General features: G+C 43.9%; 1 protein-coding gene across 1 annotated transcript in view; it reads right to left on the bottom strand.

The window, feature by feature from the left end:
- Positions 1-12,992, bottom strand: part of axdnd1 (axonemal dynein light chain domain containing 1) — a 179,958-nt gene that overhangs the window by 147,751 nt on the left and 19,215 nt on the right. The window lies entirely within an intron of this gene.

Raw genomic sequence — 12,992 nt, 5'->3', positions numbered from 1 at the left:
ACATTTAGAGCACTGCGTCCAGTTCTGGTCGCCTTACTACCGCAAGGACGTGGAGACCCTGGAGAGAGTGCAGAGGAGGTTTACTAGAATGTTGCCTGGTATGGAAGGACTGAGCTACAAGGAAAGATTGGGCAAATTGGGGCTGTTCTCCTTAGAAAGGCGGAGAATGAGGGGAGATCTAATAGAGGCGTATAAGGTTATGAAGGATATAGATAAAGTGAATAGTGGCAAGCTTTTTCCTAGGTTGGATACAACAATTATGAGGGGCCACGGGCTTAGGGTGAGGGGGGAGAGGTATAACTCAGATGTTAGAGGGAGGTTTTTCACACAGAGGGTGGTGGGGGCCAGGAATGTACTGCCAAGTAGGGCGGTGGAGGCAGGCACGCTAGGGTTGTTTAAGGCTTACTTAGACAGGCACATGAGCGGGCTACAAATGGAGGGATACAGGAGACTTTTCTATATAAAGATCAAGAGCTTTGGGACGTCCCTGGGAATCAATTGATTCCTATGGACCTTCCAACGTATTTCATGGCTCACTTGCTTTATTTCTGTGCTTCTGGGGTTTCTGTAAATGTCTAAGTTTTGCATGTTTATTGATGTCTTTTCTTCTACTTCGCAGGAGATTTGGTCTGCTTTGTTGACCAACAAGGGGCATACACGCGGTGGGTCATGCGAGGGCTGCTCTTGGATGTTGCTTCGAGAGTTGCCTAGTGCTTCATGTCATTAGTGTAAGCTTAAACTGGACCATCTGACGGGCAAAATGACAGCTCAGTGACTATCACTGTTTGTTGTGCAGATACATGGATTTGGGCCAGTGTCTGCGGGAGTTTGCACATTCTCCCCGTGATTGCGTGGGTTTTCTCCGGGTGCTCCGGTTTCCTCCCACATCCCAAAAACGTGCTCTTAGGCTGGCTGGTGTAACAAATTGTCCCCAAATTAGTCTTCCCTCAATCTTCCCCAATAGGTGTAGACAAAGGTCATGGGTAGACAAGGGCACTCATAATTTTAAAATGGCAGCGTGGGCTCATTGGGCCAAAGGGCCTGTTTCCTGTGCTGTTTTGTTCTTTGTTCAGCTGGGCCTGGGGGACAGGGTAATCAATAAGGAGGAAGGGAAGGGACGAGCTCTGCATTACACGTTAGCGGTGGTGTTGGGGCTGCCGATCAGGGATCAGGGGTCTGTGGTGTTCTGTGTGGAGGTAGTGATTGGTGGGGAGGTGCGGGGTGTTGATGGATCTCCCATGTACTTTGTACACATACACAGTATATGGGACATCAGGCACATGCCTAGCAGTCTGCAGCTGGTTTACCCGGTGAGTTCAGGCTCCAACGCTCCCCCACCAGCGTGAAACTTCCTACTGCCAAGAAAAATGACAGAGTGTGGGAAAATTGCGTGGGATAGCTCGCTGAAAAACCGGAGTGAAACATTCTGGTGTTCAGACTTTTGTGACACTTAGATTTTGGGAGGAAAATTTTACCCATTATGTTTACGTATACCCCAGTTTCAGCCAGATTCCTGCTATTAACCATATCTTGAAAGGAGATATGTGCACTCGGGTGACCTGGTCTACCTCAAATGATATTGTGACTCATATCCTGTGACCCCATTCACTGAACATTCCAGAAGGGTTCAGAGAGGGTGATAAAAATGGACATCTTGAGACAAACCCCAGCAAAGACCAGCCTAATGTGATGGAAGAGAGCATGCAAGATCTACCTTTGTACCAAGAAAAACCCGGAATTCATCTGTTGATATGAGCTCAATAAATTGAACCCAACAGCCCAATCAACTTCAGCAGAACGGTTGGTATACGTATTTTTCAGGCAGTCATTCTATTTGGGGGAAAAGGTAATTTATTGTGCAAGAATTGTTTCTTTAACTTGCAAATGTGTTAAAAAAACTAAGTTTGAACCGAAATGTTTGTCTGTCTCATAAAGTAAGATTACTAGGGTAAATGCGTTTTTGAATAACAAACTGGTCAAAGTGTCCGTATGGAATATTTCACAGGCAGCAAGAATCACAGAAAGATGGTGACCCTGATTAGTAAACTAACCACCACATGGTAGCTTTTAAAGGGATGCTGTCTTCATCAAAAATTATTTGGGAAACCGATTTGTTCCCAATATTTGAACAAAACAATGAAGAGAGTGTACTATCTCCTGTTGAAGCTAGTTGCAGTAGCGAATGGGTTAATGAACTTTCTAATACTTGGAGAATGAAAAAAATATCGTGCAACTTACATGCAGCTTGTTTTCATGTATCTCAGATAGATGCAAAATTTGTTTTTGTGTGCCCAGGCAGAGAGGCTGCAGCTGCCCTTGCTGTTGTACACAAGCTTATGATAGTCTGTTCAGAAATTTAGCTGACCCAGCTTGTATTTATGTTTGTGTCTTTAATTTTGTGGACTTTCGCCTAACATAGTGAAGTTTGCATGTCCTAAATATATATTCATATATATTCATTATGTACTGCTTATGTGTCATGTACCAACATATTATATGCTATACAACTTATGAACATAGATTGTTACACCAGTCCCATTAATTTTAACTTGTCTTGTCGGCCTGTATGTTAGCTAAGGGCTAATCGCACATGTCAATTGCGGCCTTGAGATAACCATGAGGAAATGCCAAGGCAACCATGTTCCCACGACGGAGGGCAACCCGCAGCCTGGGAAACTGCTAAGACCAAGAAGATGCACACGTAACTGGGGGGGTATAAATATATGCTCTTAAGTTGTGTTCGGGGAGACGCCTGGGGAACCACTGTAAGGTACCAGGTGTATCTCCCAAAAGCTTTTGAATAAACTTTGATTCACAATTAGCCTGAGAGATACCTTTACCTACAACAATTGGTGCTAAAACGCAGGATCTGTTTACGGGTTCGGTTGAATGGCCACAACTGGAGCTTCAGAATAGATCACTGAACTTAAGGGAGTGGGTCAAAGTACAGTAGGTGCTCATCTGTGATGAAAGTGTGTGGGAGTGTGTGAGAGGTCTGAACTGAACACGTACGGACAAGGAGGCATCTGTCTTTACACCCAGCCTTAGACCGGTTGTTAAGAGGGGTAGCCCCCCTCCACGTGAAGGTCAGGATTTTGAAATGGGTGTAAAGGCTGGAGAAAGATGCCTGGGATGTGATGTTCAGATGTGAGTAAGAAAGAATCTGAGCGATCGCCGGAGTAGAAGTAACCATATAGAATACCGTAAGAATACCATAAATATCTTGTGGGACATAAGAACATAAGAAATAGGAGCAGGAGTAGGCCATCCAGCCCTTCGAGCCTGCCCCGCCATTCAATAAGATCATGGCTGATCTGTCGTGTCTCAGTTCCACTTTCCCACCCTCTCCCCATAACCCTTAATCCCCTCTCTTATCAAAAACCCATCAACCCGCGTCTTAAAAATATTTAGCGAGGTAGCCTCCACCACTTCAACGGGCAGAGAATTCCAGAGATTCACCACCCTTTGAGTGAAGAAGTTCCTCCTCAACTCCATTCTAAACCGCCCCCCCTTTATCTTGAGGCTGTGCCCCCTAGTCCCACTGTCCTTTCTGAGCGGGAAGAGTCTCTCCACCTCTATCCTATCCATCCCATTCATCATCTTATATGTCTCAATGAGTTCTCCCCTCATTCTTCTAAACTCTAACGAGTACAAGCCTAGTTTATTCAGCCTCTCCTCATAGCTCAACCCCCTCAACTCCGGCATCAGCCTAGTAAACCTCCTCTGCACTCCCTCCAAGGCCAAAATATCCTTGCATAAGTACGGCGTCCAAAACTGCACACAGTACTCCAGCTGCGGCCTCACCAATGCCCTATAAAGCCGCAGCAAGACCTCCCTACTTTTATATTCAATCCCCCTCGCTATGAAGGCCAGCATCCCATTAGCCTTCCTGACCACCTGCTGCACCTGCAAGCTGGGTTTTTGCGACTCTTGCACAAGGACCCCGAGGTCCCTCTGCACCGTCGCCTGCTGCAGTTTTTCGCCACGTAAGTAATAATCCTTCCTACCATTATTCCTACCAAAGTGGACCACCTCGTACTTGCCAACATTAAATTCCATTTGCCAGTTCCTGGCCCATTTGCCCAGCCTATCTAGATCCTTCTGTAGACTCTCCACACCCTCCGCACAATTTGCCGTTCCACCAATCTTGGTGTCATCAGCAAATTTCGACACCATACACTAGGTTCCTTCCTCAGATCATCTACATAAATGGTAAATAGCTGAGGCCCCAGCACCGACCCCTGGGGCACTCCTCTAGTCACCAACCGCGAATCCGAATAGCACCCATTAACCCCCACTCTCTGCCTCCTATTCGACAACCAATCCTCTACCCACACTAACACCCTACCCCCAACTCCATGCCCCCTGACCTTCTGCAATAACCTCTTGTGAGGTACCTTGTCAAACGCCTTCTGAAAATCAAGAAAGACCACATCCACCGGCTCTCCTCTATCCACCGCCCTAGACACATCCTCACAGAACTCCAGTAAATGAGTCAGACACGACTTCCCCTTAGTGAAACCGTGCTGCGTCTGCTCTATCAAGCAATTCCCCTCAAGATGCCTCACTATTTCCTCCTTGATGACGGATTCTAACATTTTACCTACAACAGACGTTGAACTAACTGGCCTATAATTCCCTGTCTTTTGCCTGGCACCCTTCTTAAACAACCACGTAACATTAGCCATTTTGCAATCTTCCGTCACTTCCCCGGAATCCAGCGACGTTTGGAAAATAACCACCAAGGCATCCACTATAACCTCTGCCATTTCTTTCAGAACCCTCGGATGCATTCCATCTGGTCCTGGGGACTTGTCCACAATCAGCCCCTCCAGCCGCCTCTCTAGTAACAATAATGTCATTGAGACCCTCCAGTCCTACCACCTTTCCATCTCTAACACCCAGCAAATTATTCACGTCCTCCTCCGTGAAGACCGAAACAAAAAAGTTATTCAAGACCTCAGCCATTTCCCCATCCCCTATCACTAAGTCCCCCTTCTCATCCTCTAAGGGTCCAACGTTCACCCTAGCCAGCCTCTTCCTTTTTATGTATTTATAAAAACTCTTGCTATCCTTTTTTATATTAAGCACTAGCCCAGCTTCATAGTTTCTCCTACCCTTTTTTATCAACTTCTTTGTCAATCTTTGTTGACATTTAAACCTCTCCCAATCCTCTTCTCGCCCACTACTCTTAGCTACTCTAAACGCCTCCGCTTTTAATTTAACACTTTCCTTCACCTCCTTTGTTATCCACGGCTTATTACTTCTCCTCCTATGGTCCTTTTTGACCATCGAAATAAATTTCTGCTGAGCACCAAGAAAGATCTCCTTAAAGATTCTCCACTGCTCCTCAGCAGACCTACCTTCCAACGCGCTCCCCCAGTCCACATTCGCCAATTCTTCTCGCATCCTACCGTACTCCCCTCTGTTCAAACAAAGGACGCGTGTCCGGGAGCCCACTTTCTCCTCCCCCATCTGCACCAGAAACTCCACCATACAATGATCACTCTCCCCAAGAGGATCCTTCACCGCAAGGTCCCTAATTCTTCCCACCTCATTACATAACACCAGATCCAAGATAGCTCGCTCCCTCGTCGGCTCCAACACACACTGTTCAAGGAAACTATCCCGGCAGCATTCTAAGAACTCCTCCTCGAGCCCACCGCGTCCAACATGGGTCGACCAATCAATATGTAGATTGAAATCCCCCATAATTACGGACGTCCCGTTGCTGTACACCGCACTTATTTGCGCGTTAACAGCCCGCCCCACCTCCAGATCATTATTCGGGGGCCTATAGACGACACCCACCAGCGTCTTCCTCCCTTTGCTGTTCCTAATCTCTACCCACAACAATTCCACTTTCTGCTCTTTGGCTCCAATATCATCCCTTGCTACCACCCTGATGCTAAACTTAATCAGCAGAGCTACGCCCCCGCTTTTTCCTCCCGCCTATCCTTCCTAAACACTTGATACCCCTGGACATTCAGCTCCCAGTCCCTGTCACCTTGCAGCCACGTCTCTGTAATGGCCACCAGATCATATCCATTTGTGCTGATCTGCACCACCAGCTCATCCACTTTATTCCGAATGCTTCGTGCATTCAGATAAAGTGCCTTCATCCCAGCTTTCACCTGGACCCTATTTGCCGGAACGCCACCAACCATACTCACGCCCCCTACTCCCTTTATTATTGGGACATCCTTGGCCTCTACCCTTACCTGTACCCTCTCCTTAACTTTAGGCCTCGTAATGTCACCTACCCTCGCACCCTCCCCCCCCCCCCCAATTAGTTTAAAGCCCTGTCTACAGTCCTCTTTACATGATTCGCCAGGACTCTGGTCCCAGTATGGCTCAGACCAACCCCATCCCGCCCGAACAGGTCCCACCTACCCCAATACTGATGCCAATGCCCCATAAATTCAAACCCATTCCTCCTACACCAATCCCTGAGCCACCCATTCACTTCCTTAATCCTATCAACCCTACGCCCGTCTGCACTCGGTTCAGGTAGTAATCCAGAGATAACCACCTTGTCGGTTCTACTTTTTAATTCCATTCCCAGCTTTTCATACTCCCTCCCCAGATCCTCACTTCGCATTTTGCCTATGTCGTTGGCACCCACATGTACCACAACGACCGGATTCTCACCCTCCCACTCCAGGTTCCTCTGCAGCCCAGATGTGACATCCCGGACCCGAGCACCAGGCAGACAACACACCCTTCTGTGCACTTTGTTATTGTGACAAAGGACAGTGTCAATACCCTTCACCCCACTGTCCCCAATTACTACTACGTTCCTTTTCACCTTCTCCTTGCCTATGTCCTGCTGCATCACTGTACTGTGTGCAGTTTGCTCACTGTCCTCACCTCCCTCGTCCTCGTCCGCACTGGAAACAAGAACCTCAAACCTGTTATGCAGATTGAGAGGCTGAGGCCTCCGCTCCCCACCCCCCTTCCTCCTCTCAGCAGCCCCCTCTTGTTCCTGACCCTTAGAGTTAGCCAGTCCAGGGGGGGTGGATGTCACTTGCACCCCATTGACAATGGCACCCTCTCTCCCCCGATGAGCCTCAGTGTCTGTAGCTCAGAGGCCAGCTCATCTACCTTGAGCTGGAGCTTCTCCAGCAACCTGCACCTCCTGCAGACATGGTCACTGGGAAGGACCCTGGGGTCCACCAGTTCCCACATCATACAAAAACAACACATCACATGCCCCTCAATTATTCACTGTAGTAATATTGAAAATTTCCACACAAACTTACCTGGCCCTTTTTCTCCCCAGCCCTTTTGATCTTAAGCCCTAGTAGGTCACTCTGCTTCCCACTCACTCCGCTGCCCACTGTCTACACCAGGCCTCCTTTTAAACCTGGCGCTGTTTTAAAGCCTGCTCCCCCACAACTCCCTTCTAACCACTCCCTCAGAATTCTTAAAGCGGTAAATACAAAAAGCCCGCAAAAATGCTTTTAAATGATTTAAACAGTTCTACAAGGTAAGTTCTTACTACAAAGTGCTTTAAACTTATTTAAACAGGTTTTTAATACCAAAATTTGGCATTTGCATTCCAGGGCTGGAGTTTTCCCAGCTACACTAGGATCTTTCTAGGTCTTTCCCCTGGTGTGAAGGATTTGTCTCAACAGGAGGCACCCAAATCAAACATGGTCAGATTTATTAGAGGCCAGTGAGTTCCTATCAGTAAAGGGTTAAAAAGAAACAAGTAGGCTGACTCTGTATGGTACAGAGAGAAAGACAGCAAGGGCATAATTGTGTGATCGAGAGCCTCATGTGGTGTAATAGGGTATAGCCAAAGTGAATTGCTTCGAGTTTAATAAATTAAATAGGGATCGGACAGAGATTTGAGTTCTGCATTGTGGGAAAGGTGGCATTACATTGCATCTGAAAAGTTATAAGGAGAGTTAACCATTTAGGCACACAGTAGATTTGATTTTGTACTTGCTTGTGTTGGTTACAAAGGCAAAGCTGTAGAAATAATTAATCATGTAGATTGCTGCACATTAGAATGCTTTCAGTATTTCTTTATGCATCTGTGCTCCAAGTGATAAGATCCAGTTGTGTGCTCTTGTGAAATTTTTTTTTACTGTGCCAGAATTGTAAGAATGTGCAAGGGTCTTAATTTAGTAGGGATATTTAAAGGTGATAAAAATAAATCTTATTTTGGATTTTCTGGATCAGGCTTTTGTTAAATTTAAAAACGTATTCTTGATAGGAATAATTCTTTCATTGTCAGTTCTAAGTGTTTGAAGAGTCCATCTGAGCGAACTTACTCCCCTGCCCTTCTGCTGAAGCAAGCAGAGAATTAACCTATTCTGTCCCAGACAGGATGGATCTTAGTGTTTTAAGACTTGCAGTAATTTTAGGACATAAAGTCAAAAAAAAATCTAACAGAAATGGGGGTTACATAAGGTAGAATAGGAGCATGTGTTTAAAATGTGTGCAAGTAGTGAATCAACTACAAACCTGGAGTAGAGCTGATCACAAAGCACACCCTGTTATAATCTTAGTTTTGGTATTTCAGTGTGTTTGCATGGTCTGGTCATTTGTCTTTTCTGCAGTATTTATTGCGAAAATTAAATGCAATGCTTTACATTTCAGTTTAACTTCAAAGGGGCTGAGAAATTGTTAAAACTGTTAAAGAATAAGATTTCTTGAATTTACTTCTGTTTTGAGTTTAATTACAGCTTGGAAGAAAGACGAATGAAGACAACTTTACCCGAATGCATGTTGGAAGCTTCCATGTGTGTCTGTGTGTGTTGAATAAATTGGTTGCGTGGATATTTCCTTATTATTTGCTTTAATGTTCTTCCCCTAATTGTGATTTTACAACAGAGGGTTTGATAGAGTTTAAATAAAACTTGGAAAGTAAATTGAGTTTAAGAAAGGATGTAGACCTTGGAGGGAACCATGCGCTCTTTCCTTTGTCTTGAAGTAGAAATTGTGCAAGAGTTAATTGAAAAGTTAAGAGAATAAGTAATTTTGTGGAAAGGTAGAAAAGTAGGAACAAAAGAATGATTTTATAATAATAAATAATAACAATAATGAAATAATAAATATGCTGTCTATGAGTCAGTTTAAAATATATCAAGTCAGTGAAGTCCGCAGTATATCGTGATTTATGAATGTCTGACAATTATCTACTGCCATTGGAATTTCATGTACCATCTATTGTTCTAGATTTGCCTTGAACTGCAAAATTTAACTCAGTTTAAAAATAGAAACAACTTAAATTGAAAAGGTTTGGATATAATGGTTTTGATATGTAAAGTGGTATGATACAACCGTTGCGTGATTATTTTTGTTATACAGTATCGCACTGCCATATAGACCCAAGAATAAGATCAAATCCTGAAAAGCTTTAACCAATTTCATTAACATGACAGGAAGTGAAATCAGCTTACGAGAGAGAGAGAGAGAGAGAGAGAGAAAGAGTTGGAGACTGACTATGCAGCCCGCTCAAAAATCTTGCAGCATTTGGCTGAACACCACAGATAGCTCATTACAACTTTTCGGTTATCTGTGTTTTTAGAGAGGTGGGTACAAACTGTGTCTGGCTGCATAAACAATTGACATCTGTGACCACAAAACACTGCTATTTATCTCATGAGAAAATCTTCTATAGAAGGATCATTTCTGTTTAAACACCGCACTTTCAAATGTGGTCAAACAAATGATCAAATCAGAAAAGGACTGTGAGGGCCTTGAGCAGTCTGACATAAGAAGTGAGGAGGCTTTGACAGGCTTAAAAATGGACAAATCCCCAGAAAAGGATAAATTCTATCCCAGGCTGCCATGGGAGGTGAGACAGGAAATTACAAGGGTTCTGATGCAAATTTTTAATACCTCTCTGGCCATCGAGGAAGTGCCAGAAGACTGGAGAATGGCTAATGTGTTCCACTTTTCAAGAAGGATGGTAGAGATGAAACAGGAAATTGCAGACTGGTGAGTCTCACATCAATGGTAGGAAAAGTATTGGAAAAAAATTCTAAAGGAGAGAATCAATCTTCACTTGGAAAGGCATGGGCCAATTAGGGATAGTCAGCTTGGCTTTGTCACAGAGAGGTCAAGCTCAATAAATTTGATAGAATTTTTTGAAAATATGATCGAGTGTGTGATAAGGGAAGTGCAGTTCATGTAGTTTATATGCAAAGCCTTTGACATGGGTAAGTGCTTGAGAAAGTTGAAGCACGTGGAATTCAACGAGACTTGGTGAGGTGGAGCCAAAACTAGCTCAGTAGTAGGACACAAAGGGTGATGAGGAAAAGCTGTTTGAGTGACTGGAAGCCAGTGTCCAGTGATGTACCACAAAGTTCAGTTCTGGGTCCCTTATAAATGATATAGATGAGAATGTGGAGGGAACTTTAAGTAAGTTTGCAGATGACATCAAGATTGGTCAGTGTAATAACTCCAGGAGTCAGCTGTGAAGGAACTGTGCTTTTATTGCACGAAATGAAAATAAACAATAGCCACAAGCCTGTGGTAAATATAATGGGTCCCAACTGGGACTAAACATTTAATGGACCCTCTCAGGGTCTTACTTTGTGCAACATTAAGTTCAAATCCAACCAATCTCATAAAACCCTCAGAGGTCTTTCAGTGGGTAGGGAGAATGTAGGCCACACGAGCCCCAATTCTCACCAACCTCTGACCTGAAGAATCCCGTCCCCTCCCAAACCCCTGCAGGCTCTCTTTTCTACCCTGCACGATGGCAGCAGCTAACCCACTCTCTTTCACCCTGGAGGGTGATGTCCAGCGGTACTCACTTCCTCACTCGCCCTCGCAACTGTGGCACCTCAACTACACTTCAAAGCAGTAGGACAGATTAATGCCTATGTGACATCCCAGAGGGGATGGGCATATTCCGGGAGGGGGACGATTGCACGTCAAGCTTGCTAATGAGATTAAAACCCTGCAAATCTCATGCTCATCAGCTTTGCATCCTTTCTGGCCGTGATCCTGTTTGCACCAGTAGAAAGGGACTAAGCCAACTGTAAACCATTTGGCACCAGGCATGGATCTGATTTTTTTAGGCTTACACACTATTTCCCAGTATCAGAATGATCTGCGCCAGACTTGATGAGATTGGAAAATCGTACCCTATATCTTGGATTTTCTGTGAGGTTATAGATAGAAATCGGATCACGCTAGAACTGAGGGGTTGAAAAATGATTATAAAGGGGGAAATCAAAATCAACTTGATGAGTAGCCGAATGATAAGAGAATTCAGATCCATTTAAATTAACCATTTGGGTGAATGTAAAAGATCGCCAGCACTATTTCAAAGAGTAGGGTAATTATCCCCAGTGTCCTGGCCAATATTTATCCATCAATTATCATCACAAAATCGGAATCATTTTATCACACCACCAACGGGAGCCTACTAAATGGCGTCCAGTTATATCTTCCAGCTAGAAGAATCGCCCCCATCATATTTTGAGGGGGAAATGTCTATTTTGCAGATATTTCATCAAAAAATACAATTTGCATTTGAATTTAGATCCAATGGAACAAAAGAGCATTAGGTACCCTGATATTTATGAGCATTTTGAGCAGTATTTATTGTGGGGAAAGTGAAAAATTATGATGGTAACACTAAGAACTCTTGTCATTTCAGGAATGCACTGCCTGCATCATCCCAGACCTGCCATTATGTAGTCTCTCAAATTGCATTGTCAATTAATATAATGACAACCTTGGTGCAGTGATAGTGCACTTTTATCTGAGTCAGAAGGTTGTAGGTTCAATCACACTCCAGAGATTTGAGCACATAATTTAAACTGATTCCTCAGCCCAGTGTCGAGGCAGTGCTGCACTGTTGGAGGTGCTACCTTTCGAATGAGATTTTAAATTAAAGTCCCACCTGCTCTTAGGTACCATGGTGATATTTGAAAGAAGAGCAGCGGCATTTGCCCTTGGCTTATATTCATCATTGACTGTAAAGTGCTTTGAGACATTCTGAGAGGAAGAGAGGGAGATTTGTAAGAAATTATTAAATAATAATTTTATAAAAGCCCAAGAAATTTATTGGCAATTATAAGAAAGTTCTCTCTCTTATAAAGAAAACTCCTAAAACAGTTTCCTGGGCTGGCAAACACAAGCAAATCAATGAAGAGATTAGCAAATCAATCAGAATCCTTATTTCTGCAATAGCAGTACATGTATGCAGATGTTGAATTTGAGTCTTTTTCAAATTCACATTAGGGTTGAGAAATTTGTCAATGTCAGGGTCAACACATTAAAAATGGTTCTTTGTTTGGAAGAATATGCCAAGGACATGTCTCTAGCACAAGCATGAAAACAAGACATTAGTAATCTTGATAAGGGGAGATAGAAGGTGGGCTCATGATTCATATGTTCACCAACAATCTGAAGGTTAAACAAAACATCCCCAACAAGCAACGAGCCACAAGAAAACTTTGGCTTCCAATGGAAATAGGAGGAATTACCCAAATATTTGCCCCAGGTCAATGAACAATTGAATAAGTGATTAACATAAACCTCCCAGATATAACATATATAAACAGACTCTCAAGACAGGAAATGCAAGGGAGGTTCTCAAGGTGGATCAGTCCTGGCTCCAACCTAACCTTGATTAGCTTAAGTAAACTGAAGGCGACAGAAGAAACTGGCACTTCCAACCCTCACCAAGGAAAATATATCAGCTTTCTGATACTTTAGCCAACTCCAGGAGGCAAAGAACAAAGGAAAAATAACTGTTGTTAGCAAACAGACAAAGAATGTCAATTCTAACCATTGAGATCAACTTCACCCATCCAACTGTCTGATCCAGGACCAGTTAGCCACTATGAAGAAACCATCACTATCAGCCACGGAGATCAGCAATCTCAGCTTCCCCCATCCATTTGTCCTATCCAGGAGCACCTATTGTAGAGTGCTTGTCTTCTCTCCCTATTTATGCAATGTTGCTTATTAATACTTATGAATCCTCAACTGCCTATTTTGGCTAATCTGTGATTCCT

Source organism: Carcharhinus amblyrhynchos, chromosome 9 (genome assembly GCF_965287045.1).
Source record: "Carcharhinus amblyrhynchos chromosome 9, sCarAmb.v2.hapA, whole genome shotgun sequence".
Taxonomy (NCBI): domain Eukaryota; kingdom Metazoa; phylum Chordata; class Chondrichthyes; order Carcharhiniformes; family Carcharhinidae; genus Carcharhinus; species Carcharhinus amblyrhynchos.
The sequence above is the reverse complement of the archived record's forward strand: the minus strand, read 5'-3'. Positions and strand labels throughout refer to the sequence as shown.